Here is a 23,878-nt window from a genome sequence, read left to right as displayed (position 1 = left end):
CGGCGTTAAACCATGTTCATGCTTCATGCGTTAAAAAGCTTCGTACTTAAACATGCTAACAGCTGAACTAAACTTCTGTCAAACAGTTTTAAACGTTCAAGTCAGGATTCGTCAAGCCAACGCAAAGTTTGTCTACAAACTTTAGCATGTAGTTAGAGGTCATTATACTCTGTCCAAGAGGCACCCGTAAATATAACCTGAAGGCCTCACGCTTCTAGAAGTGAAACGCTGACACGTTTGATGATAGGTTTGGTGGTTGGGCTATACATGGTTTAGAAATATCTCCCATCTCTGGACATACCGCAGCGTCATGGTGTTGATGCATTAAGTCGGGTGGTTGGGCCATACATTTTTTTGAAAAATTGCCCATCTCTGGACCTACCACTGCGTCATGGTGTTGATGCGTCAACACCATGACGCAGCGCCTCGTTTCTTTCACAGGGAGCAGAGTTAGGTGGCTGAGACGTTAAGGATCCGAAAACTCCCCGCGGGACTCCTCGCCCCCTGACAGGACCCAGCGATGACACTGAGAGCGTTACGGCCCGCCGTGAGTAGTTCCACTTTTCATGCATCGACGTACAAGAGATGGGCATAAATTCATGGAAATGTTATTGCCTGTTATTAAATGTCCTAAAACTGTTTCTGCAAGTCAAGCGCAAAGATGGTTATTTTCAGAATGTGCCCGGTTTACACCGTTGTGCCCTGTCCGCCCTCAGGTTTAGGTCGCTCCAAGGTGCTGCCATTAGGTTCGCTTGTTTCCTAGCTCGGGATGCAGCGCCCTGGGCGGGACTAGCGGCTTGGCTGCCCCGGCTCCATGCCGCCCGCTTGACGCGCACCCTGCGTGCGCAGACAGCTGTGGCCTGTACCGCACATGGATTGCGGTGCAGGGCGGGCGCGGGCCGCAGTTCACCCCAGGGTCTCATTTAAGAGTTAGAGCAGGGCCTGCACTGTAAGGTGGCGGGAGGGAAACAGGAAGGGCCCTGCTTTCGAAACACAGAAGCGTCTTATGGTAAACACCTTGTTTTATAACATCGGCGTTAAACCATGTTCATGCTTCATGCGTTAAAAAGCTTTGTTCTTAAACATGCTAATAGCTTAACTAAACTTCTGTCAAACACTTTTAAACGTTCAGGTCAGGATTCGTCAAGCCAACGCAAAGTTTGTCTACAACGTTTAGCATGTAGTTAGAGGTCATTATACTCTGTTCAAGAGGCACCCGTAAATATAACCTGAAGGCCTCACGTTTTTAGAAATGAAACGCTGACACGTTTGATGATAGGTTTGGTGGTCGGGCTATAGATGTTTTTTAATATATCTCCCATTTCTGCAAGTCAAGCCCAAAGATGGTTATTTTCAGAATGTGCCCGGTTTACACCGTTGTGCCCTGTCCGCGCTCAGGTTTAGGTTGCTCCAAGGTGCTGCCATTAGGTTCGCTTGTTTCCTGGCCCGGGATGCAGCGCCCTGGGCGGGACTAGCGGCTTGGCTGCCCCGGCTTCATGCCGCCCGCTTGACGCGCACCCTGCGTGCGCAGACAGCTGTGGCCTGTACCGCACATGGATTGCGTTGCAGGGCGGGCGCGGGCCGCAGTTCACCCCAGGGTCTCATTTAAGAGTTAGAGCAGGGCCTGCACTGTAAGGTGGCGCGAGGGAAACAGGAAGGGCCCTGCTTTCGAAACACAGAAGCGTCTAATGGTAAACACCTTGTTTTATAACATCGGCGTTAAACCATGTTCATGCTTCATGCGTTAAAAATCTTCGTACTTAAACATGCTAACAGCTGAACTAAACTTCTGTCAAACAGTTTTAAACGTTCAAGTCATGATTCGTCAAGCCAAAGCAAAGTTTGTCTACAAAATTTAGCATGTAGTTAGAGGTCATTATACTCTGTCCAAGAGGCACCCGTAAATATAACCTGAAGGCCTCACGCTTCTAGAAGTGAAACGCTGACACGTTTGATGATAGGTTTGGTGGTTGGGCTATACATGGTTTAGAAATATCTCCCATCTCTGGACATACCGCAGCGTCATGGTGTTGATGCATTAAGTCGGGTGGTTGGGCCATACATTTTTTTGAAAAATTGCCCATCTCTGGACCTACCACTGCGTCATGGTGTTGATGCGTCAACACCATGACGCAGCGCCTCGTTTCTTTCACAGGGAGCAGAGTTAGGTGGCTGAGACGTTAAGGATCCGAAAACTCCCCGCGGGACTCCTCGCCCCCTGACAGGACCCAGCGATGACACTGAGAGCGTTACGGCCCGCCGTGAGTAGTTCCACTTTTCATGCATCGACGTACAAGAGATGGGCATAAATTCATGGAAATGTTATTGCCTGTTATTAAATGTCCTAAAACTGTTTCTGCAAGTCAAGCGCAAAGATGGTTATTTTCAGAATGTGCCCGGTTTACACCGTTGTGCCCTGTCCGCCCTCAGGTTTAGGTCGCTCCAAGGTGCTGCCATTAGGTTCGCTTGTTTCCTAAATCGGGATGCAGCGCCCTGGGCGGGACTAGCGGCTTGGCTGCCCCGGCTCCATGCCGCCCGCTTGACGCGCACCCTGCGTGCGCAGACAGCTGTGGCCTGTACCGCACATGGATTGCGGTGCAGGGCGGGCGCGGGCCGCAGTTCACCCCAGGGTCTCATTTAAGAGTTAGAGCAGGGCCTGCACTGTAAGGTGGCGGGAGGGAAACAGGAAGGGCCCTGCTTTCGAAACACAGAAGCGTCTTATGGTAAACACCTTGTTTAATAACATCGGCGTTAAACCATGTTCATGCTTCATGCGTTAAAAAGCTTTGTTCTTAAACATGCTAATAGCTTAACTAAACTTCTGTCAAACACTTTTAAACGTTCAGGTCAGGATTCGTCAAGCCAACGCAAAGTTTGTCTACAATGTTTAGCATGTAGTTAGAGGTCATTATACTCTGTTCAAGAGGCACCCGTAAATATAACCTGAAGGCCTCACGCTTTTAGAAATGAAACGCTGACACGTTTGATGATAGGTTTGGTGGTCGTGCTATAGATGTTTTTTAATATATCTCCCATTTCTGCAAGTCAAGCCCAAAGATGGTTATTTTCAGAATGTGCCCGGTTTACACCGTTGTGCCCTGTCCGCGCTCAGGTTTAGGTTGCTCCAAAGTGCTGCCATTGGGTTCGCTTGTTTCCTAGCTCGGGATGCAGCGCCCTGGGCGGGACTAGCGGCTTGGCTGCCCTGGCTTCATGCCGCCCGCTTGACGCGCACCCTGCTTGCGCAGACAGCTGTGGCCTGTACCGCACATGGATTGCGTTGCAGGGCGGGCGCGGGCCGCAGTTCACCCCAGGGTCTCATTTAAGAGTTAGAGCAGGGCCTGCACTGTAAGGTGGCGGGAGGGAAACAGGAAGGGCCCTGCTTTCGAAACACAGAAGCGTCTAATGGTAAACACCTTGTTTTATAACATCGGCGTTAAACCATGTTCATGCTTCATGCGTTAAATAGCTTCGTACTTAAACATGCTAACAGCTGAACTAAACTTCTGTCAAACAGTTTTAAACGTTCAAGTCAGGATTCGTCAAGCCAAAGCAAAGTTTGTCTAGAAACTTTAGCATGTAGTTAGAGGTCATTATACTCTGTCCAAGAGGCACCCGTAAATATAACCTGAAGGCCTCACGCTTCTAGAAGTGAAACGCTGACACGTTTGATGATAGGTTTGGTGGTTGGGCTATACATGGTTTAGAAATATCTCCCATCTCTGGACATACCGCAGCGTCATGGTGTTGATGCATTAAGTCGGGTGGTTGGGCCATACATTTTTTTGAAAAATTGCCCATCTCTGGACCTACCACTGCGTCATGGTGTTGATGCGTCAACACCATGACGCAGCGCCTCGTTTCTTTCACAGGGAGCAGAGTTAGGTGGCTGAGACGTTAAGGATCCGAAAACTCCCCGCGGGACTCCTCGCCCCCTGACAGGACCCAGCGATGACACTGAGAGCGTTACGGCCCGCCGTGAGTAGTTCCACTTTTCATGCATCGACGTACAAGAGATGGGCATAAATTCATGGAAATGTTATTGCCTGTTATTAAATGTCCTAAAACTGTTTCTGCAAGTCAAGCGCAAAGATGGTTATTTTCAGAATGTGCCCGGTTTACACCGTTGTGCCCTGTCCGCCCTCAGGTTTAGGTCGCTCCAAGGTGCTGCCATTAGGTTCGCTTGTTTCCTAGCTCGGGATGCAGCGCCCTGGGCGGGACTAGCGGCTTGGCTGCCCCGGCTCCATGCCGCCCGCTTGACGCGCACCCTGCGTGCGCAGACAGCTGTGGCCTGTACCGCACATGGATTGCGGTGCAGGGCGGGCGCGGGCCGCAGTTCACCCCAGGGTCTCATTTAAGAGTTAGAGCAGGGCCTGCACTGTAAGGTGGCGGGAGGGAAACAGGAAGGGCCCTGCTTTCGAAACACAGAAGCGTCTTATGGTAAACACCTTGTTTTATAACATCGGCGTTAAACCATGTTCATGCTTCATGCGTTAAAAAGCTTTGTTCTTAAACATGCTAATAGCTTAACTAAACTTCTGTCAAACACTTTTAAACGTTCAGGTCAGGATTCGTCAAGCCAACGCAAAGTTTGTCTACAACGTTTAGCATGTAGTTAGAGGTCATTATACTCTGTTCAAGAGGCACCCGTAAATATAACCTGAAGGCCTCACGTTTTTAGAAATGAAACGCTGACACGTTTGATGATAGGTTTGGTGGTCGGGCTATAGATGTTTTTTAATATATCTCCCATTTCTGCAAGTCAAGCCCAAAGATGGTTATTTTCAGAATGTGCCCGGTTTACACCGTTGTGCCCTGTCCGCGCTCAGGTTTAGGTTGCTCCAAGGTGCTGCCATTAGGTTCGCTTGTTTCCTAGCCCGGGATGCAGCGCCCTGGGCGGGACTAGCGGCTTGGCTGCCCCGGCTTCATGCCGCCCGCTTGACGCGCACCCTGCGTGCGCAGACAGCTGTGGCCTGTACCGCACATGGATTGCGTTGCAGGGCGGGCGCGGGCCGCAGTTCACCCCGGGGTCTCATTTAAGAGTTAGAGCAGGGCCTGCACTGTAAGATGGCGGGAGGGAAACAGGAAGGGCCCTGCTTTCGAAACACAGAAGCGTCTAATGGTAAACACCTTGTTTTATAACATCGCCGTTAAACCATGTTCATGCTTCATGCGTTAAAAAGCTTCGTACTTAAACATGCTAACAGCTGAACTAAACTTCTGTCAAACAGTTTTAAACGTTCAAGTCAGGATTCGTCAAGCCAACGCAAAGTTTGTCTACAAACTTTAGCATGTAGTTAGAGGTCATTATACTCTGTCCAAGAGGCACCCGTAAATATAACCTGAAGGCCTCACGCGCCTAGAAGTGAAACGCTGACACGTTTGATGATAGGTTTGGTGGTTGGGCTATACATGGTTTAGAAATATCTCCCATCTCTGGACATACCGCAGCGTCATGGTGTTGATGCATTAAGTCGGGTGGTTGGGCCATACATTTTTTTGAAAAATTGCCCATCTCTGGACCTACCACTGCGTCATGGTGTTGATGCGTCAACACCATGACGCAGCGCCTCGTTTCTTTCACAGGGAGCAGAGTTAGGTGGCTGAGACGTTAAGGATCCGAAAACTCCCCGCGGGACTCCTCGCCCCCTGACAGGACCCAGCGATGACACTGAGAGCGTTACGGCCCGCCGTGAGTAGTTCCACTTTTCATGCATCGACGTACAAGAGATGGGCATAAATTCATGGAAATGTTATTGCCTGTTATTAAATGTCCTAAAACTGTTTCTGCAAGTCAAGCGCAAAGATGGTTATTTTCAGAATGTGCCCGGTTTACACCGTTGTGCCCTGTCCGCCCTCAGGTTTAGGTCGCTCCAAGGTGCTGCCGTTGGGTTCGCTTGTTTCCTGGCTCGGGATGCAGCGCCCTGGGCGGGACTAGCGGCTTGGCTGCCCCGGCTCCATGCCGCCCGCTTGACGCGCACCCTGCGTGCGCAGACAGCTGTGGCCTGTACCGCACATGGATTGCGGTGCAGGGCGGGCGCGGGCCGCAGTTCACCCCAGGGTCTCATTTAAGAGTTAGAGCAGGGCCTGCACTGTAAGGTGGCGGGAGGGAAACAGGAAGGGCCCTGCTTTCGAAACACAGAAGCGTCTTATGGTAAACACCTTGTTTTATAACATCGGCGTTAAACCATGTTCATGCTTCATGCGTTAAAAAGCTTTGTTCTTAAACATGCTAATAGCTTAACTAAACTTCTGTCAAACACTTTTAAACGTTCAGGTCAGGATTCGTCAAGCCAACGCAAAGTTTGTCTACAACGTTTAGCATGTAGTTAGAGGTCATTATACTCTGTTCAAGAGGCACCCGTAAATATAACCTGAAGGCCTCACGCTTTTAGAAATGAAACGTTGACACGTTTGATGATAGGTTTGGTGGTCGGGCTATAGATGTTTTTTAATATATCTCCCATTTCTGCAAGTCAAGCCCAAAGATGGTAATTTTCAGAATGTGCCCGGTTTACACCGTTGTGCCCTGTCCACGCTCAGGTTTAGGTTGCTCCAAGGTGCTGCCATTAGGTTCGCTTGTTTCCTAGCTCGGGATGCAGCGCCCTGGGCGGGACTAGCGGCTTGGCTGCCCCGGCTCCATGCCGCCCGCTTGACGCGCGACCCTGCGTGCGCGGACAGCTGTGGCCTGTACCGCGCATGGGTTGCGTTGCAGGGCGGGCGCGGGCCGCGGTTCACCCCGGGGTCTCATTTAAGAGTTAGAGCAGGGCCTGCACTGTAAGGTGGCGGGAGGGAAACAGGAAGGGCCCTGCTTTCGAAACACAGAAGCGTCTAATGGTAAACACCTTGTTTTATAACATCGGCGTTAAACCATGTTCATGCTTCATGCGTTAAATAGCTTCGTACTTAAACATGCTAACAGCTGAACTAAACTTCTGTCAAACAGTTTTAAACGTTCAAGTCAGGATTCGTCAAGCCAACGCAAAGTTTGTCTACAAACTTTAGCATGTAGTTAGAGGTCATTATACTCTGTCCAAGAGGCACCCGTAAATATAACCTGAAGGCCTCACGCTTCTAGAAGTGAAACGCTGACACGTTTGATGATAGGTTTGGTGGTTGGGCTATACATGGTTTAGAAATATCTCCCATCTCTGGACATACCGCAGCGTCATGGTGTTGATGCATTAAGTCGGGTGGTTGGGCCATACATTTTTTTGAAAAATTGCCCATCTCTGGACCTACCACTGCGTCATGGTGTTGATGCGTCAACACCATGACGCAGCGCCTCGTTTCTTTCACAGGGAGCAGAGTTAGGTGGCTGAGACGTTAAGGATCCGAAAACTCCCCGCGGGACTCCTCGCCCCCTGACAGGACCCAGCGATGACACTGAGAGCGTTACGGCCCGCCGTGAGTAGTTCCACTTTTCATGCATCGACGTACAAGAGATGGGCATAAATTCATGGAAATGTTATTGCCTGTTATTAAATGTCCTAAAACGGTTTCTGCAAGTCGAGCGCAAAGATGATTATTTTCAGAATGTGCCCGGTTTACACCGTTGTGCCCTGTCCGCGCTCAGGTTTCGGTTGCTCCAAGGTGCTGCCATTAGGTTCGCTTGTTTCCTAGCTCGGGATGCAGCGCCCTGGGCGGGACTAGCGGCTTGGCTGCCCCGGCTTCATGCCGCCCGCTTGACGCGCACCCTGCGTGCGCAGACAGCTGTGGCCTGTACCGCACATGGATTGCGTTGCAGGGCGGGCGCGGGCCGCAGTTCACCCCAGGGTCTCATTTAAGAGTTAGAGCAGGGCCTGCACTGTAAGGTGGCGGGAGGGAAACAGGAAGGGCCCTGCTTTCGAAACACAGAAGCGTCTAATGGTAAACACCTTGTTTTATAACATCGGCGTTAAACCATGTTCATGCTTCATGCGTTAAAAAGCTTCGTACTTAAACATGCTAACAGCTGAACTAAACTTCTGTCAAACAGTTTTAAACGTTCAAGTCAGGATTCGTCAAGCCAACGCAAAGTTTGTCTAGAAACTTTAGCATGTAGTTAGAGGTCATTATACTCTGTCCAAGAGGCACCCGTAAATATAACCTGAAGGCCTCACGCTTCTAGAAATGAAACGTTGACACGTTTGATGATAGGATTGGTGGTTGGGCTATACATGGTTTAGAAATATCTCCCATCTCTGGACATACCGCAGCGTCATGGTGTTGATGCATTAAGTCGGGTGGTTGGGCCATAAATTTTTTTGAAAAATTGCCCATCTCTGGACCTACCACTGCGTCATGGTGTTGATGCGTCAACACCATGACGCAGCGCCTCGTTTCTTTCACAGGGAGCAGAGTTACGTGGCTGAGACGTTAAGGATCCGAAAACTCCCCGCGGGACTCCTCGCCCCCTGACAGGACCCAGCGATGACACTGAGACCGTTACGGCCCGCCGTGAGTAGTTCCACTTTTCATGCATCGACGTACAAGAGATGGGCATAAATTCATGGAAATGTTATTGCCTGTTATTAAATGTCCTAAAACTTTTTCTGCAAGTCAAGCGCAAAGATGGTTATTTTCAGAATGTGCCCGGTTTACACCGTTGTGCCCTGTCCGCCCTCAGGTTTAGGTCGCTCCAAGGTGCTGCCATTAGGTTCGCTTGTTTCCTAGCTCGGGATGCAGCGCCCTGGGCGGGACTAGCGGCTTGGCTGCCCCGGCTCCATGCCGCCCGCTTGCGCGCACCCTGCGTGCGCAGACAGCTGTGGCCTGTACCGCACATGGATTGCGGTGCAGGGCGGGCGCGGGCCGCAGTTCACCCCAGGGTCTCATTTAAGAGTTAGAGCAGGGCCTGCACTGTAAGGTGGCGGGAGGGAAACAGGAAGGGCCCTGCTTTCGAAACACAGAAGCGTCTTATGGTAAACACCTTGTTTTTTAACATCGGCGTTAAACCATGTTCATGCTTCATGCGTTAAAAAGCTTTGTTCTTAAACATGCTAATAGCTTAACTAAACTTCTGTCAAACACTTTTAAACGTTCAGGTCAGGATTCGTCAAGCCAACGCAAAGTTTGTCTACAACGTTTAGCATGTAGTTAGAGGTCATTATACTCTGTCCAAGAGGCACCCGTAAATATAACCTGAAGGCCTCACGCTTCTAGAAATGAAACGTTGACACGTTTGATGATAGGATTGGTGGTTGGGCTATACATGGTTTAGAAATATCTCCCATCTCTGGACATACCGCAGCGTCATGGTGTTGATGCATTAAGTCGGGTGGTTGGGCCATAAATTTTTTTGAAAAATTGCCCATCTCTGGACCTACCACTGCGTCATGGTGTTGATGCGTCAACACCATGACGCAGGGCCTCGTTTCTTTCACAGGGAGCAGAGTTACGTGGCTGAGACGTTAAGGATCCGAAAATTCTCCGCGGGACTCCTCGCCCCCTGACAGGACCCAGCGATGACACTGAGAGCCTTACGGCCCACCGTGAGTAGTTCCACTTTTCATTCATCAGCCTACAAAGAGATGGGCTGCAGTTCACCCCAAGGTCTCATTTAAGAGTTAGAGCAGGGCCGGCACTGTAAGGTGGTGGGTGGTAAACAGGAAGGGCCCTGCTTTTGAAACACAGAAGCATCCTAGATAATTTACTCACCCCCATGTCATCCAATGTTGATGTCTTCCTTTGTTCAGTCGAGAAGAAATGTATTTTTATGTGGAAAACATTCCAGGATTTTTTTCAATTTAATAGAGTTTATTGGACCCCAGTTAACAGTTTAAATTGCATTTTCAACGCAGCTTTAAACGTCTCCAAATGATCCCAACCGAGGCATAAGGGTCTTATCCAGCAAAGCGATTGCCGGTTTTGGCAAGAAAAATAAAAAATATGTACTTTTAAACCTCAACTTCTCATCTTGCACTATCTGTGTGATGCACCAACAGTAAACAATAAACTAACATAATGACATTAATTAATATCATTCCACATACAACAATGTCAGAACGATCCTCTTCTCCACACTTGTAAACACTTGAGCGTTAGATTTGCATACGTCATGCTTGACCTTTCGATGTCATAATACATTACGTGAGGTCATGCGATTATTTTTAATTGTATTTTTTGTTTTTCTTGCTGAAAATAACAATCGTTTCACTAGATAAGTCCCCTATGCCTCGTTTGGGATTGTTTAAAGCCCTCTAAAGCTGCATTGAAACTGCAATTTTAAACTGCATTTAAATTTTAAAGTGTTGGGGTCCAATAAGGTCTATTAAATTGAGAAAATTCCTGGAATGTTTTGTTTAAAAAGCTTAATTTCTTCTCAACTGAACAAAGAAAGACATCAACATTTGAGAAGACATGGGGTTGAGTAAATTAATGGGATTTTTTAAAAGAAAGTGGAGTAATCCTTTAATCTCAGATCAATGTATCTTCAAATAATGTGTTTGCCTTGTCTCCCCCCTAAGCTTTTTCATCTGGTTAAAAATAAAAAGATGTATAAGTATTTCGCTTCCTCGTCTTATTATTGGGGGCATTTCTATCAGTGATGAAAACAAATGAATAATCTGTGTGTCACAAACATATTATATAAAGGAAAAATATTTTGGCTAAGGCGATGGTGAATTGGAATAACATTATACTTCTCTTTCTTTTCAGAATTTATTGTCAGATATTAATAAATATGTAATTCCTAATAAGGTCAAAACATCCTGATAGCAATCATTTTCTAAATGTATTTTTATAAATATACACAAATCAGCCATAACATGACCACCTGCCTAATATTTCCACGAAAACAGCCCCGACCAATCAAAGCATAGACTCACTAGAGCTCTGAAGATGTGTTGTGGTGAAGTTAGCAGCAGATCTTGCTCCATATATTATGCTGCCTTTTAATTTTTAAAGGTCACATAACACACACAGTTTCTGCCAATATCATGTTAATTTTGGGTATCTGTAATGTATTGAAGACAGGAAACTTCATGTGGTTGAACTGAACTGGCTTTTATTCATGTCTGCCTATATAATAAGATGGTAACGCCTCACAGATTTCACTCAATTACATTACAACATGTACACATATATGACATCTCCCCTTTATTTATTTATTTTAAACATTATTAGCCTCCTAAGATCCGAGCTTTGGTTTGTCTTTTTTCAGATTTCTTCCAGTTATTTTGGGGTTAGGAACCAATAAATATAATAACCAATTTTTTTTCTTTTAACACATAGCAGTGTATATGTCCATGTTTGTGTACAACAGGTTCCAGTTACACAGAATTAAGTATTATGGTGCAAACAACAAAAAAAGTGATGTCCACGTATGTTGAATAATACTTAATTCTGGTACCTGTTAGCCTGTCTGCATACCGAGCGTATTATCCTGCCTATCTGTGTCTTTCTGTTTTTGACCCGTGCCTGTTTATTGTATTTAGATTGTTTGCTGCCTGCCTCGACCCTTGCTTGGATATTGACAGTGATGTAAAGTAACGAATTACAAATACTCTCATTACTGTAATTGAGTAGTTTTGTAATTTATTAAGTAGTTTAAAAACAGTGTACTTTTACTTGTACTTTAGTTAGGGATGCTCCGATTGATCGGCCGGTAATGCTTGCTATGCTTCTCAATGAATTATGGTGAAATGCCGCTATATCCAAAAGCCAGAGGGCGCTCTCGTGCAGAAACTCAAAATGCGCTGTAGACGAAGAACAATATACACGCAGCTATGATGACACACAGCTCCAGGAAATGTCTTAAGGATATATTTATATTGCTGTTCTTCAAACCTTTTCAGGTATTTTCATGATAATAAAGAATATGTTTAATAATTATGTTTGATGAGTGTTGCTTTTTCAAATGCATGTTATAAACGACTCAAACTAACAGTGATTTTAGATCGATAAGGACTAACTGATCAAAAGCCGTAGTACACGAAATAGCTGTGAATAAGATCAGCTGTCCGATTCAGAATAGTGATCGGCCACGTATTTTTAGTGGAGATCGGCATTGATCGGAGCATCCCTAACTTTAGTACATTTTTAGGGCTGTATCTGTACTTTTACTGCGCTATTTTCCCTCAACCCGCCGTCGCTAGATTATATGTTTATTTTTTCCTGTCAGTGATGATTGGTTAAAGAGAATTATCAGTCTGATGATTGCCGTCTAATCAAATTGCACATAGAAAACTTCCATCAGACTTCAAAACACCTAGGTGGTGCCAATTTAGTTTAATCATGGAGGAGGAGGAGGAGGAAGGAAGTGTGGCGGAGGCTTCAACAAGCAATAGCACTTCAGCATCCTTGGCAGTAACTGAGGAGCTTTTTGTTGTGAAGGCGAAGAAAGGCAATTGTGTCATAATGTCATGCCTACTTTGCTTGCCCAGACTGGTTGAAATATTACAATTGAAGAGTTCTTCCTCTAATGTAGAAAACACATCGAAGTTTTTAATATCTGCTAAGCAGTGGTGTTGTCTACGTGATACGCAGGTATTCACCTTATTCCGCCACGCCCCTTTTTAATTCTTCGCTCTTCCGCATTTTGTCAACCGACTTCCGCTAGCACGACACGACGCATCTGATAGCTAGTTTAGAAGTTAGAACATTGTGTGTAGTTCACTATAAATTTAGCGAAATTACAAATAACTCTAATCCTGTAAATGTTTTAAATTGGGAGCACGGAGAAAACTTCATACGATGCTCGGCTAGTCTCATATTGTCCCATCAATCATCACATGTGTAGACGATATGAAGCGTCAGCAGCAAGTAACCTATGGGACATATTTAATTACCTCGTCCTGTCAAAAGGAGTTGATGGTGCAGCAGTGAAAATGATTAAAGTACTGATGCCTACCAATATTTACGAGTGGGTCGTGTACTGTTACACAGTGAGGATGATTTCGTCTTTTTAAAGCAAATGTGCATATATAACTCAGCAATTCATTTGTAATACCAGTTTAGAATTCATTTGCAAACAGAGGCATGGGAAGATATTTTCGGTAGGGGATGGGGGGGGGGCTTATAGAACGTGGAGTTATAGAATTCTAAAGTTGTTCTCAAGCTCTTTATTCTGCAGACCACTCTACCTATGTCTTCTTTTAAAAACTCACTCGCCCCTCCCATCCATAAAGTACTATCCTCGGGCCGGGCCGGGCCTGGCCGTTGATTAAGCATATTTTTAATCATTACTTTATTAGCCTAATTGGGTGGGAAGAAAGCTATGCCATATAGTCATAAATATTATATATAAACTATATTTAGGTCAAAGTAACAAAAGTGTCCAAAAAGTTACACAAATTAGAAAATGATTTGTAAAAGTTACAAAATGCAACACAAGTCAAGTCTCACGCACCGGGCCTGCTGTGCTGTATGGTGTAGCTTAAGTGCAACATGGAGTTTGAAGAAAAAGAAATACAGGAGAATTAAAGTTTGGAGGAAAGTCGGAGGTATAGAACCAGTTTATGTACACGTATGCATTATCACTTAAGCCATTAGCTTAGGACGCTGCCTTTGTTGTCGTTTGCTTAAGTTTTTAATATTTCTAAAATTCTAACATGGAAACTTTATTGACATCACTCAAGTTAAGGCGATTAGTGGACAATTCAATTCACGGGATTCATTTAATTACATTTTTTACACGTGAATGTAATATTGTCTTAAGTTTTGTTTCCTTTGCCATGCCTCCTGCACGGTAGGGTAGGGATTCCCAATTCGTCGGTCACAACGTGACATCGTAGTGACCGACTGAAAGGGAACGTCTCGGTTACATATGTAACCCTCGTTCCTTGAAGGAAGAAAACCGAGACGTCATGTCCCGTCGCCACAGTTTGCTGTTCCACTGCTGTCTGCATCAGATGCAGAAAAGCTTATCCACGCTTTTATGACCTCTAGAATAGACTATTGTAACTTGTTACTTGGGGGATGTCATGCAAATCAGGTGAACAAGTTACAGCTGGTTCAAAACGCAAGAGTGCTTACTTGCCCTAAAAAGTATGACCACATAAGTCCAATTCTGGCATCTTTACATTGGCTACCAGTTAAATATTGCATGCAATTTTAAGTATTACTAATCACCTACAAAGCCTTAAATGGCCTAGCAACCTCGTATATTAAAGAAATACTATCAGAATACAATCCACCACGTAAACTGCGATCACAAAATTCTGGCCACTTAATCATCCCTAGAATATCAAAAGTGTCTAAAGGTGGTAGATCATTTTCCTACTTAGCCCCTAAGCTCTGGAATGATTTACCAAATAATGTTCGAGTATCAGACACAGTCGATTAATTTAAATATAAACTTAAGACATTCTTCTTTAACAAAGCATTCACATAAAACGTCCAGTAAACGTACTTATCTTGCAATAGTTAGTTTGTCTACAACAAAGCATTCACATACCTCATCTGGGTAATATACTATTGCTGCAATAGGTAGCCTGTCTGGAACCGAGCTGATTTAAACCACAATACTGTATGACACTTGCATTACATGTGAACGGCCCCTACAGTAATAGGATTCTGTATCTCTCTCCCTGTCTCGTCCTCGACCCTGAGGACAATGAGACAAACAGACCCAGTTCCTGCTGCTGTGAAGGTCATCTCACCACTGATCTACTGACCGTCCTTCAACGTGATGCCCAGCCAATGCCAATCACCACCAGCAGAACCAGTTTAATACGCTTACCTGCCCACATACCCCGATAGTATTTATATATATAAATATATATGTATCTCTCTCAGGGGTTTTTCTCCTCCTAGGAGTTTTCCCCCTGGACTAGCCAGGAGGCTTTTTCTCCTAGGGGTTTTTTCATCCCCTGTAGAGTCCGCCACCTTTGTCTTAACTTACTACTTTACTGTATACGTTACATTATTACTACCCTCGCTTTTCTATGCTTTTCCTACATCTATTAATGTAAAGCTGCTTTGAAACAATTAACTATTGTGAAAAGCGCTATATAAATAAAATTGAATTGAATTGAACTACTGATACCGGCCAGACATTTTTCTTGTCCAGCTTTCTCAGCAAAAAGAGCTGATTTGATAACTGCACTTGCCTCTCATTAAATACTCGCGCGGCGGGCGGCGCCAGCAGATGCAATTATCTGCATGTCAAGTTCATTGGCATTTTAAAAGTTTCTCTAAGTAGACATTTCTTTTGTACTTTGTTGAGTATTGCTGTATCTGTTATGGTGTTCTAGTTTTCTGCTCTGTTCCTGTACCCTCCCTGGATTATCTTGTTTTATTTTGTTATATTAAAAATCTTAATGCATTTGGATGCGCTGCCTAACTCTCATCACTACACCATATAAGTTCTGTCGCGAGCGGCATGCGTGCACAATTTCCACAAGTATACCTTTAAAAATAATATTTATAGGCCTTATGCAAGTTTATGTTACTAATCGGTTAAGATGGTAAGTCCTAATTACATTACAGCAGTGTCATACCAAACATGACAGGGACTATATTGACATGGAAAAGTGGTTTCTATACCTATATGATTGTTAGGAGATTGGAAATGGATGTTTATTTTGTTGGTAAGTGTATCTTGAGACAGGCTCAAACATATAAGATTGGATGCAGTGGCGGCTCGTGACTCCTCATCCGAGGGGCGCTAATTCAAAATAAGTGTTCAGAGTATCATGTGTGTGGTTTTTCTTTTACAAAATATGTGTTCTGCGTGATATGATAAAAGAGATGCTCATGTTCACCAAATACACGCGAGGCACTCCCTTAACAGTAAACTCTGATTACGCATGAGATTATGCGAGTATCTGGCAAACGCGAGCGTCTCTTTTATCGACGAACTTTGCATCAAGCACCCTCAAAAAAAAAAAGAAATCACCGGCTGCCACTGATTGGATGCCAAACTTTCCATTATTCTCGCCAGATTGTAACGTTAGTGATCTATTTACTGTGAGAGCTGGTGACTAGAGGTCTAAACGGGTCCAAAAATTCCTACCCGCATCTGTCTGTTATTTTGAAAAGCTGGACCTGGAACCGAACCGGACCCGTCTATTATTTAAAAGCTGGACCCGAACCCATCCGGGAAGACACAGACCCGACTGGATCCGATTGGCAAATATTCTTAAGCTAAATGCTATTAATAAGTCAATAAACTAAATAAGTAGCGAAAATTAAACTTTTTGTCTTACCCAGGTAAAGTCATTGTGTCTCACTGCAGATGCTCTCTGACTGGTAGCCATATAAACATTACAAGAGCACATGTGTGCTAGCTGCCTGTTTGGAGCAGCCAAATATAAACTTTTAACGCAATTTGAGCATCATAAAAAAATATACTAAGGGCAGTAAAATATACTTAGGGCAGTTAGCTCATACTTCTTATTTAAAAGCGAGCGAACATTGGAGAAAGTGAAGCCCGGGAGGTCAAGCAGGTTTCCCCGGTGTCTTAACTGAACCAATTGTAGAGCTTTCCACCAGTTGTATTTTTACTGTATATTGTAAGTGTTGTTATTTTATGTTCTTGTGCATTTTAAGAAATTTTCTATTCAAATGCAGAAACATTTATGTTATGTTTAATATATTTTATAACAGGTTACAGATATGTTGATTATTATGTACCTGTATATGCATAATTAGTGAGTGCGCAGGCGCCACCGTTGGTTTCAGTTTCGATTTGCTTTTAGTCAGGACTGGTACGCTTGCCGGTGAGTCTCTGTAAATTACTTATGTCATTACTAATAATTAAGGTTAAGAATTAATATCTAATGGTTGTGTTAGTGCATTAGTTTATTGTGATGTTTTGTTTTGTGTTTTGTTTTAGGTTTACAACCTAGCAACTAGCAAATAGCACCTTGTGATTAAGCAACAAATGTCACATGCGTGTATGTCAAATAAAAATGGCTTGAGTTGTATCCGCCGTGCTTGTCCTGAAACCCTTCCAGTGGGAAGTTTATCAAACTATAGTCGGTAGTTTAATAAAAAACTGGACACCAATGCTCCTCTTTGCTTACCTTTCTACCTCTGCCGAAGTTTTGGGTGTTTTCAGGGGAAATCAGGGTGTGGATCTAGCTCAAATGTATGTAAAACCGGCAAACTGTCTCAGATGTAAATAGTTTCAGCTCTGTCATACCGAATGAGTCCATCGCAGGATTCCAAAAAATGAACAAAACAACAAGTAGACCAAACAAACAGAGAGCCAAACCGAGTCGCCATAGTGCGCCATCTTGGATCACGTGTTCCCGCCATTTGTTGACCTTTTTCTATCACATATCAAATCAAAAAGGCATTTATTTAAATGTTTGAAAAGTAGAAATAAAAAATACCTTAATCCTTAATAAACACTCGTTACGTAAAATTGCCTAGCGATTGTTCTCAAGAATTAAAGTATTTTTAGGTAAGGTTAGGGATCGATGCAGAGAGGATTTTATTCTCTCAATAATGCAGCATTAATCATTTTAATAAATATAATTTATTTACACTATGTGTTATTATTTTAGGCTATGTGCAAATAGCATCTAATTATTATTTACACTGAAAATGTATTAATTTTAATATATCAGTTAATAGCTGCTGCCTAAATTAATATGCTGGATTGTATAAATGTTGTGTGCATAGCAGGCTTTTTTCACATGTTGTGGTATTGTCAGGAAATACAAAACACAGGGATCCCAAAGCAGAGATATTTATTAAAGGGGTCATAGCGTGAAAATCAGACTTTTTCCATTTTTAAGTGCTATAATTGGGTCCCCAGTGCTTTTATCAACCTAGAAAATGTAATCAAGATTAACCCAGTAACTTTGTTTGGGTAAGCCATTTTCTGCAAGCGTGTGAAAAATTAGGTTGTTCAGAATTTGCCTGTTTTGTGAGGTAGGTAGTAAGGCGAATTACAATAATACCGCCCCCTTTATCTGCAATATCCAACCACAGCACTGCCATAGTGCAGAGAGAAAGAGAGAAAGGAAAAAGTACTTGACAGCACAATTGAGTTTCAATTACAACAAACCACCATCATTGTGATCAGTGTTTGCACTTCATCCGCTCATTTGCATTTTAAAGGACACACCCAAAAACGTCTCACTTTTGCTCAGGCCTACAAATTATCAATTTTTACATGCTATAATAAATTAGCTGTGGAGTATTTTGAGGTAAAACTTCACATACACACTCTGGGGACAGCAAAGATTTATTTTACATCTTAAAAATATGTCATAATATGACCCCTTTAATAAATCACAATGGGTAAATGTCTCTCAGCCACCAAACGTCATTCAGCCACCAGAATTCTCTCAGTCACAAGTTGTGTGTTCCCCGGCAATGAAGGCATGGTATGAAGGTATGGGGACCGATACGGGGCAGGGTACGTAAACCGCTCCCGTGAGTGCCGCGTCACGGGAGCCACAAGGACAGGGGAGGCAGTCTTAAATTAGACGCCGTGGAGATTTAACCAGACACACTGGACCACGGCAACCGGTCCTAAAAGGACTCGCTAGACAGCTCAAAAACAGCAAACAGTCCGGAGCTGTGGCAGAGAGAGGGAATAAAGTTAATAGAATGTTTCAGCAGGACAATCGCTGGACAGTGCTACAGTACTGGACAGCGCGTAGATATAATCCCAAAATAGCAAAGTCAAACTCGGCTGTACCACAGCAGTAGAGTAGGTGGACTGAAACTTGTGATATTCCAATAATCAAACAGCGATGTAGAGACTCCAAAACGCTGGCGGGCAGATAGTTGAACAGGGAACTCTGAAGGGGCAAGGACAGCAGAAGGCACAAACGATAATAGCAAAATACACAGATTACACGACAAGCGGGCATGAACATGTGAAACGAACTTGCAAAGACACACTAAACACACAGGGAATATATACTGAACCGATTGGGCAACAAATGAGCAACAGCTGTGAATGACGCAGGTGAAGAAGATCACATTAATGACACCTGTGATAGAGACGCGCACATGTGAAGCTGTCAAAACGAAACACAAAAACACAGAGAAACCAAAATTATAATCAATCAAACTAAAGTCATGACAGGACCCCCCCACGACCGCCACCAGGCGGTCCAAGGGTGGCCTCACCTCGTCGCCGACGGAAGTCCTCAATCAGGTCAGGGTCCAAGATGTCCCGGGCCGGTACCCAACACCTCTCCTCCGGACCATAGCCCTCCCAATCCACTATACTGAAAACCCCTGCCTTGTCGCTGCATATCTAAAAGGGATGTACCGTAAACACAGGGGCACCGTCCAAAAGCTGCGGGGTGGGAGCAGAAGGGACAGGGTTAAGTGGAGAAAAGAACACAGGCTTCAGTTTAGACAAATGGAAAACTGGATGAACTTGACCGAGAGCAGGAGGCAATCTGAGCTTGACCGTCACCGGGTTAATGACCTTATCAATGGTGTATGGCCCAAGGAAGCGAGGTGCCAGCTTACGAGATGGCCCTCGGAGAGACAGATCCTTGGAGGAAAGCCATACCTTTTGCCCACAGATAAAGCGGGGCGCGGGTCTACGGTGACGATCAGCTGCGGCCTTGGTTCGTCTGGAAGTCTCGAGTGACGTATTTCTAGCCCTCCTCCAGGTGCGTCTGCAACGTTGAATGAAGGCTAGTGCAGACGGAACCGCCGCATCGGGTTCTTGAGCTGGGAATAGAGGAAGCTGAAAACCCAGGGAAGCCTCAAACGGGGACATTTTAAGAGTGGAAACAGGGAGAGAGTTATGGGCATATTCTACCCAGGGTAACTGTTGGCACCAAGAGCTCGGATATTGAGATGACAGACAGCGGAGCGCATGACCAAGATCCTAGTTAGCCCATTCACATTGCCCGTTGGTCTGTGGGTGATAACCTGAAGACAAGCTGGCTGTGGAGCCAATCTGTCTACAGAACTCTTGACAAAAACGGAAAATAAACTGACGACCCCTATCAGAAACCACGTCAGAAGGCAGACCATGTAAGCGAAAGACATGCTCTATCATAATCTGAGCCGTTTCCTTGGCAGAGGGAAGCTTGGGCAGAGGGACAAAATGCGCCGCTTTGGAGAAGCGGTCGACAATGGTCAAAATTACAGTGTTACCTCTAGAACTAGGTAAATTGGTAACAAAATCAATGGCTATGTGAGACCAGGGACGGGAAGGGAAAGATAAGGCCTTAAGCAGACCAACCGGGGCTTGATGAGAAGCCTTATTACAGGCACAAACCTGACAGGCTAACACAAACTGTCTGACATCGGAGCCCATAGAGGGCCACCAAAATCGCTGACGGACGGCAGCCAGCGATCTCCGAACTCCAGGATGACAAACTAACCTGGACTCGTGACCCCACCGGATGACCTCGGAATGGAGCGATTCCGGAACCCAAAGCTGACCCGCTGGGCACCCCTCTGGCACTTCCTCCTCCCATCCGGCCTCCCTCACTCGCTGTTCGATGCCCCAGCGCAGAGCCCCCACCACCCGCCCCTCCGGGAGGATGGTTTCGTCTCTGTCAGAACTGGAAACATCGAACAAACGAGAGAGGGCATCAAGTTTAGTGTTCTTAGAGCCAGGCCGGTACGAGAGAATTAAGTTAAATCTGTCAAAGAAGAGCGCCCAACGAGCCAGACATAATTTTAACCTCCTGGCTGAACGTATATATTCTAAATTCTTGTGATCCGTCCAGACCAGGAAGGGTTCCAAGGTCCCCTCCAACCAGTGACGGCACTCACCCAAAGCCAGTCCCCAACATCCGAAGCATTCACCTCAACAATGAATTGGGAGGAAGGATCTGGAATAGAAAGAACAGGAGCAGTGACGGGAATTAGCAAGATGGCGCCGATGTGTGTGGCTAGCCGTCTGCTCACCGTGCTGTTTGTGTTGTGTGTTGGTTATACAAGCTCATTTTTTGCTCATACGGTTCATTCTCATGTGGTGTATGACCGGCAATTTCTCCTTAATATAAGGAAAGATGTACTGGCGGGTTTAAACACCGCTAAAAGTGGATCTTACTCCAAATATCCACCGCCCCCTTTACTGACGTCTATTCCAGCATACCTACGCAGAGTGCCATGGGATTTTTCTCGAAAAAATCGCCGCCGACGACGAGGGAAGCGAGGAGGACTGACAGTTAAACTAAAAGCTCACTTTACGCGTTTGTCCGTTGGCGGTGCTCCTCTGACGTGCATGGATTATGGCCAGGGCAGCGGCTACTCTGTTTCGCGACGTGCTCTGGAGTTTATACAGCAATGTGTTCAGCCTGTGGTTCCGAGTGTACTGCAGATTCCAGTGCGGTGCCGGTCGGCCGTTTTTCGTGTTCGCCGAAAGGGAATCAATTACAGCCACCTACGTCCACTAAACCGTGCCGCTCAGGTGGATGGTGAGTCTGTACAAGTTAAGATGGGTCTAATTAATGCCAGGTCATTGGTAAATAAGACCTTTATTCTACGCGACTTTTTTAAAACAAATGCTCTGGATTTCTTATTTGTGACTGAGACTTGGGTGCCAGTGGATGATGTTAGTCCGTTTACGGATCTTGTGCCCACTGACTGTTCTTTTTTAAACTGCCCTAGGAAATCTGGAAAGGGTGGGGGCATTGCTTGCGTTTTTAAGAGTTGTTTTAACTGTCATACTTTAAAGTCCGAAGTGTATTCTAGCTTTGAGATATTGTCCTTTCAACTAAAAAGGGACAAAAACCTGGCGTTTGCTGTTATATATCGCCCTCCAAAGCTAAACAGAGACTTTTTTTAATGAATTTGCTAATTTTATAGGTTGTATCACCACACAGGCTGAAAGGCTACTGATTGTTGGTGATTTTAATATTCATGTTTGTTGTGATGCAGACCCCTTTGCCAAGGAGTTTAGTAGTCTCATTGATTCTCTCGGCTTAACGCAAATGGTCACGGAGTCTACACACTTACGTGGCCACATACTTGATCTCATTTTGACACATGGGGTTACTATTAACAATATTGAAATTGGTGATCTAAGTTTCTCAGATCACAAGCCTGTGATGTTTACGTGTTCTATTGTAGAACAGGTTGTTAAAGACAAGAAGCCTTTTACTTGGGCACGTGTATTTAAAAACACCTTTGCTGAGGAGTTTTCTCTTCGTTTCAATGAGGTTTATAGTCTGGAGAATAATTCAAATATTGAGCAACATCTTATGCATTTTAATTCCACCTGCACTGAAATTTTAGACTCTATTGCACCTTTTCGAAGAAAGCAGCTTAAACCTAAGACAGAAACATGGTTAGATAATAATACACGGGAGTTGCGACGAGTATGTCGGCGTGCTGAAAGAAAGTGGAAAAAAGACCACTTACATGTGTCCTTAGACATACTACGTACCTCCCTAGCTAACTATCAAACAGCCGCCAAGGAAGCTAAAGCAAAATATTTTTCGGACATTATAACAAGAAATCACCAAAATCCCAGAGTCCTTTTTTCTATTATAAATTCCACCTTGAACCCATCTGTGGATATACATTATGATGACCCACCCATTATCTGTGAAAGATTTCTTAAGTATTTTACAGATAAGATTAGTGATATTACACAACATATTGTGCATAATAATTATGATCCTTCATCTCCTTTAGAGTGTAATGTTTTTTTAAGTGTATTTGAACCAATTTCCTTAAATTCTCTGTACGACTTAATTATGAAGCTAAAGTTGACTACATCTGCCACCGATATTATTCCAGCGCGCTTGCTTATGCAGATTTTTAAGTCTGTTGGCCCCTGTATACAATCAATAATAAACCAGAGTTTATCAATAGGCACTGTTCCAGAATATTTTAAGCACGCTACTATCAAACCTCTGCTGAAGAAAACAAATCTGGATGTGAATATTCTTTCGAATTTCAGGCCAATCTCTAATCTACCTTTTATATCAAAAATTCTTGAAAAGGTTGTCTCCCTCCAAGTACTAAATTTTTTGGAGACAAATAGAGTTTTTGAAAAATTTCAGTCTGGGTTCAGGAAACTTCACAGTACAGAATCAGCCATACTCCGAGTGTCAAAAGATATTTTATTATCTGTTGATTCGGGCCAGTCCGTAGTATTACTTCTGCTAGATTTGAGCGCGGCTTTCGACACAGTCGACCATAACATTCTTATTTCGCGGCTTGAACAATGTGCAGGTATAAAAGGTTATGTATTGGACTGGTTTAAATCATTTTTGAAGGACAGAACTTTTTCTGTGTGTATAAATGGACATTTCTCCTCTAAATCAGCTCTCACATGCGGGGTCCCTCAGGGTTCTGTTTTAGCTCCAATATTATTTTCCTTATATATGTTACCACTGCGTTCAATATTTAGAAAACATGGTGTGTCATATCGTTACGCTGATGATACTCAGATATATTTGCCAATCAAGCAAAATGATAAAACTGGTATATGTACTTTAACTGCCTGTCTGGCAGATATAAAGGCCTGGATGGCAAATAATTTCCTGAGTCTCAATGAGAATAAGACTGAGATAATTGTGCTTGGTCCTTTAGCCGTCTCAGGCAGCGTACATCAAACACTGGGCAATCTATCTACTTATGTAAAGCCGACTGTTAAAAATTTGGGTGTGTTTTTTGATTCTGCTCTTTCTTTTGATAAACAGGTGAATTCTGTTGTTAAATCTTGTTTTTTTCAGTTAAGATTACTGGCCAAAGTTAAAAATCTGTTAAACCCTGCTGAGTTTGAGAGAGTAATTCAGGCGTTTATTCTCTCTCGGTTGGACTACTGTAATTCGATCTACATAGGTATTAGTCAATCCTGTGTGGATCGTTTACAAGTGGTCCAAAATGCTGCGGCCAGACTGCTTACAAGAACTCGCAAATACGACCACATTACACCTGTCCTATTCTCCCTGAATTGGTTACCGGTAAAATACAGAATAGAGTACAAAGTTTTGCTTTTTGTCTTTAAAGCTCTAAATGGGCTAGCCCCTGTATGTCTCTCTGAGCTCTTATGTATAAATGCACCATC

At 44.3% G+C, this 23,878-nt stretch overlaps 2 long non-coding RNA genes across 2 annotated transcripts in view; one reads left to right on the top strand and one right to left on the bottom strand.

The window, feature by feature from the left end:
• Nucleotides 1-8,431, top strand: part of LOC129441653 (uncharacterized) — a 34,555-nt gene extending 26,124 nt beyond the window's left edge. The window contains exon 5 of the long non-coding RNA XR_012371012.1: nucleotides 8,331-8,431. This is a non-coding gene — a long non-coding RNA (uncharacterized lncRNA). The remainder of the gene's footprint in view (nucleotides 1-8,330) is intronic.
• The window catches only part of LOC141367302 (uncharacterized), a 138,932-nt gene that overhangs the window by 32,202 nt on the left and 82,852 nt on the right, over nucleotides 1-23,878 (bottom strand). The window lies entirely within an intron of this gene.

This window comes from Misgurnus anguillicaudatus, chromosome 2 (assembly GCF_027580225.2).
Source record: "Misgurnus anguillicaudatus chromosome 2, ASM2758022v2, whole genome shotgun sequence".
Classification (NCBI taxonomy): Eukaryota; Metazoa; Chordata; class Actinopteri; order Cypriniformes; family Cobitidae; genus Misgurnus; species Misgurnus anguillicaudatus.
This window is presented reverse-complemented; position numbering and strand designations above follow the sequence as displayed.